This window comes from Mustela erminea, chromosome X, assembly GCF_009829155.1.
Source record: "Mustela erminea isolate mMusErm1 chromosome X, mMusErm1.Pri, whole genome shotgun sequence".
Lineage (NCBI taxonomy): Eukaryota > Metazoa > Chordata > Mammalia > Carnivora > Mustelidae > Mustela > Mustela erminea.
The window spans coordinates 32,932,789-32,938,102 of record NC_045635.1 but is presented as its reverse complement, the minus strand read 5'-3'; the positions used below and the strand labels follow the sequence as shown (position 1 = coordinate 32,938,102).

General features: G+C 38.7%; 1 pseudogene; it reads right to left on the bottom strand.

Annotated features, from left to right (window-relative positions):
* Window positions 1–3,617: 3,617 nt before the first annotated feature.
* LOC116582895 lies at window positions 3,618–4,088 on the bottom strand (annotated as a pseudogene).
* Between the last annotated feature and the right edge of the window lie 1,226 nt (window positions 4,089–5,314).

Sequence of the window (5,314 nt, the reverse complement as noted above, 5' to 3'; positions counted from 1 at the left end):
TGCACACGATGTTCTACATGATGGATACTTAAGCAATGATGATGACAAAAAAAATCTCATCTATTTCTTGGCATACAGTTATTAGATTTTCATAAGAAGACACACATCTATACAACAGGTACATTCATTAACTGTACAGCATGAAAATTATTTACTATTTGTTAAGTACCAGCAGATCATCATAAAGGTCTTCATCCTTGTCTCTCCGTGTTGAGTGGGCTGAGGAGGAAGAGGAAGAGGAGGGGTTGGTCTTGCTGTCTCAGGGGTGGCAGAGATGGAGGAGGCAGAAGGGAAGGAATGAGCAACAGGCCCCCTGGGTGTAACTTTCCAGAAATACATTGTAATTTCTGTCTGATTTTTTAAAAGATTTTATTTATTTATTTGACAGAGAGAGATCACAAGTAGGCAGAGAGGCAAGCAGAGAGAGAGGGGGAAGCAGGCTGCCCACTGAGCAGAGAGACCGATGCAATGTGAGGCTCCATCCCAGGACCCTGGGATCACGACCTGAGCCATAGGCAGAGGCTTAACCCACTGAGCCACCCAGGCGCCCCGTAAGACTTTTTTGATTTCTCTTAAAATGTTTCTGTATGGTACCAATCCTTCATTCACTCTTTAGTCATTTCGCTTTACAAAACCAGTGTCTGTATCATTGGATAAAATAAAGGAAATTTTCAACTTTTAATATTTATTGGCCCTGCTCATGGGCTCCTAGGGAAGCTATGCTTTAACATTTACCATGGTCAGAATGACTAGGCAAAACCTCAGTGCATGGGATCTCTTTCTGCCCCAAGCACAACATTGTACATCTGCTTTGTCGTCAAATGACCTAAAAAAGAACATCCCAAACTTATAAAAATAAGTAAGACCTCCCTGGTTCCCATGATAGTGACATCATACAGACCTGCTCACACTAAAAGCTTAGTCTATAATTTTCTGCAATGTCTTTTGTCATGATGATTTGTAACTTTTTATGTAAAAAAAGTAAATAACCCTACATCGCATATGCCTTCCCCAAAGCACTCTCTTCTTTGTGAAGATTGTGTATCTTGGGCAGCTGTCCTAACCTGGGCGTGAGTAAAACTCACTTTCTTCCTTTTACAGATTCTAAAAGGTTTGTTCATTCTGTGCTGACATATAGAAGGGTCTGTGTTGTAGAAGAAGTCAAAAGCAGTCTTGAATAATTGAAACCCTTCTGCCAGGCTGTCTAATATCCATTTGTTTTCTGGCACCACGACCTCTACATTTTCTTTCTCATCGTCTGGCACTTGGTTAGGAAGCACTCATCTCCGTCAGGTCATCTTCTGTTCGTCCCTCTGGTGTGATGTCGATTAGGTCTTGGATTTGTCCAAGATCTATACCTTGAAACCCTTTTCCCCCACCTTTTTTTTCCCCCATAGCCACAGTCTCTTTCAGGATTTCCCTGACTGGCTCTGTAGCAATCCTGGGAAGTCAAGGAAAACATGTGGACACAGTTTTCTCCAGCAGGAATATATTGTTCTGGGCTTAATGGCTTTCATGATTTTCCTGGAACAATGATGGCATCTTCAATGGTGTAATCCTCCCGTACTTTCATGATGTGTTCTATTGGGGTTCTTTTCCATAGCATTGACAATCCCTCCCATAGAATATGTATGTAATGAGCCTCTAGTGTCCTTGTGACCCTCATCTAGAGGTTGAATTAGAGACATTGTGTTTGGGGACAAGTAGATCACTTTGACCCCATTGATGTTGAACTCATGGGGTTCTGGGTAGCCAGGAGCACTGCCCAATATTAAAAGAACTTCAGGGGCAAGCATCAGTGGAACCAATCCAGCAAAAGGCTTCTCATTGTCCAGGTCTTCTTGTGGTACAACTAGAAAACTAGCAGCCAGTGTTTATCTTTCCCTTCAAGTCTTGGGATTAGCAGCTTTGTAAATAAAGACAGTCCTGATCATAAACCTAAATTCATTTGCACAAAACAGTAGTTGAATTATCCCTTCCTTCCTTAAATCCTGGTGCTCATTTCTTTTCCTTCCTAATAAACGTCCTTTGTGGCATTTTTTTTTTCTCAGAATAGAGCAGTTTCATCTGCTTAAAAACCTGTTCAGTCAGATATCCTTTCTCCTCAGTGATTTTCTTAGAGGTGTCTGGGAATTCATCTTATGCCTCTTTGTCAGCAGAAGCTGCATCTCCCCTTATCTTGACATTTTTTTAAAGCCAAAGCTCTTTCTAAAATTATCAAACCATCCTTCACTAGCATTAAATTCTCCAGCTTTAAATCCTTCACCTTCCTTTTGCTTTAAGTTGTCAAATATGAGTAAATGTCATATAATGATTTGCTTTTTCTCAAATCATATTAGAATCTATAGGTATGCCTTTCTTATAGCAACCCTGTACCTACATGAAAGTCACGCCTATAATACAAGATAAAAAGATATTTTGCAAAAAGTGCAAGGTTTTCATACGTGCTGGCATTGCTGCAGTCATGGCTTCATGAATTTCCTTTTCTATTTTTACAATAATCTTTATACTGGATGCATTTATCTTGAAATGGTGGGTATCTGCAGGAGCAGACCTCAATCAACAGTACATATCGAGCAATTCAACTTTTTCTTGTGATGTCATGGCTTTTCTGTGCTTCTTGGGAGCACTTCCAGCATCACATGGTATTATTCAAGGTTGGAGGTATTACACACAACACAATGAAAAATACATGAGAAACACAAGAGATCACTTCTTGCTGTGGTACACAGTTTACTGGAGAGATGAACTGCTCACGTGGATCTGGTTAGCACTGTATGGTGTTTTAAGTTTAAGTTCAAGCTCACAACAATTGAGTTCACAGCAGTAGCAACAGGAGGTGGCTATGAAACTATTACCATAGTACACATTTACTATGGTTAATTTTTTGTGGTTACGATTGATACTACAACTTTATGTTTGTTTCCATTTCTCTCAACTGCAAATGGTGCCATGCATGGTCCCTATGTGTGTGTAAGTTTCAATAAATGTTAACTTTTTATAATAGCTTTGTATATATGAAAGTAAATGATAAAATTGTATATATATTATAAATTCATGATATGCATAACTTCTAAATAATTTTTATATGTCCCTGCTACATGGTTTGTCTGAGAGATTTTTATTCAAATTGTCACAAATCTCCATAAACTTATCCAATATATTTATCAAAAAAAAATCCATGTATAAGCATATCCATGCAGTTTAAAGCCATGTTGTTCAGGGGTTAACTATACTGTGAAGAACCCAGTTTTTCATTTTTCTTGAAATAGTCATAATTATTTAATTCTGATGATTGGCAATGCTATTTTATAATTATCCTTAGATGTTTGGCATACTCCTTCTATATGAAGTATATGAATATATTAAGTTTGAATCATATGGAATTCCTCTTTTGTCTATCAAAATATTTAAATACTGGCAAATCCACATAGCTCAGTGTACACATTAGTGACCATTGGAGGGAAAGCCTGGCTTGTCTTCTCAAACTATACCAGTGGGAAGTCTGCTTATATTCATATAAAATACCACTTCTCATCTGTTAGTAGCATATCTTTATTTTTTTATTTTTTTTATCATGAAAAAACTGTATTTAGATTTAGCCAGCTGGACTCAGTTTAGATGATCCCAATTTTGTTGGCAACATCCGAAGCATCATAGTCAGGGGCCAGCCGAATGTATGCCTTCTTCTCTCCATCAGGCCTGATTAAGGTGTTGACCTTGGCTACATCAATGTCATAGGGCTTCTTCACAGCCTGTTTGATCTGGTGCTTGTTGGCCTTGACATCCACAATGAACACAAGTTTGTTGTTGTCTTCTATTTTCTTCATGGCTGACTCAGTAGTCAGGGGGAACTTGATGATGGCATAGTGGTCAAGCTTGTTTCTCCTGGGGGCACTCTTTCGAGGGTATTTGGGTTGCCTTCGGAGACGCAGAGTCTTGGGTCATCGGAACGTAGGTGATGTGCGGATCTTCTTTTTTTTGTGACTGTGGACGCCTTTCAGCACCGCTTTCTTGGCTTTCAAAGCCTTTGCTTTGGCTTCGGCTTTGGGAGGGGCAGGGGCTTCCTTCTTAGCTTTCAGCGCCATCTTCGTAAAAGGGCGCATATCTTTATTTTTTAATTAGTTCATAAACTATCTCCTAAGAGCAGAATTTACAAATACAAACACTATATGTGAAAGCAAAAATCACAACTTAGAACCTAAGAAGTGTAGCCTTACGTGAGACATCAAAGGCTATCTCATTGTGATAAACACTGCCCATTGTCCCCAGTATTTTTTGCTATCTCTTCTTTCTACTTCATAGAAACTCTCGTATTTAGCTGAGCACAGGGTCACCCAATACAAACAGTTGTATGCCATGTATCCCTTGCAGCTAATTGGGCCGGTAACTACGTTCTGACCAATGGGATGTGAGCTGAAGTAATAGGTTTCCTCCCCTTTTTATTCCCTTTATCTGCTTGGTGGAGTGCAGAAGTGGTAGTGGCGAGCCATCTTGGACCATGTAGGGGATGACAACACCCTACAAAGGGACTAGCAAGATGGGAGGAATCTGGGGCCCTGTTACCTGAAGTTACCACACTACCCTGGGATGCTTATGCTCAGACATCTACTTGAGGGAAAGAGATAACTTATGTCCTAACTAATATACTAGTCCAATGCTCTCTCAGTTTGTAAGTGACAAAACAAAAACTCAGAGAGGTGAACTGGCCCAGAATCAGTTAGCCAGTATGGCAGTTCTTAGAGTGTAATTCAGGCCTTTGAGTTCAATGCTTGTTTCTCATCTTCTATTGTCTCTGTGAAAATGAGACCACTTAAACACAAGATTTACACGTAAAAAAGTCACGTTGAAATTTAAACTACTGCTTTTATTTATTGTTGATAATGTTCTTTCACAAAGAATGGAGTTTTGAACTAAATTAGATGATTTTACTCAAGCACAATAAAATATTAGACATTAAATTCTTGAGTTTCCCTGCCACATGTAAATTTCATTTTATAATTGCCCTTCTCAAGTTTATAGCATTGCGTTTAAATTTCTTTGATCATAAAAATGGAACTAATGGATGGTAGAATATGCTTGTAGGATTTTAAACATTACAGATGGCTTAGCTTACTCTAAATAGCCTGAAGGCAATAATCAAGATGAACTTAGTTCTGTCAAATTTGGGTGTGGGTTGGATAAGTCATCCATCCTCTTCCCTAAAGTTGACTTTGTCTCTGGAGCTAATAAATTTTGGTAGTCAAGTGTTCTATCTGTTGTGGTCCTTTTTAGGTAAAGAAACATATATGTATTAGTTTCTAAATAATAAATT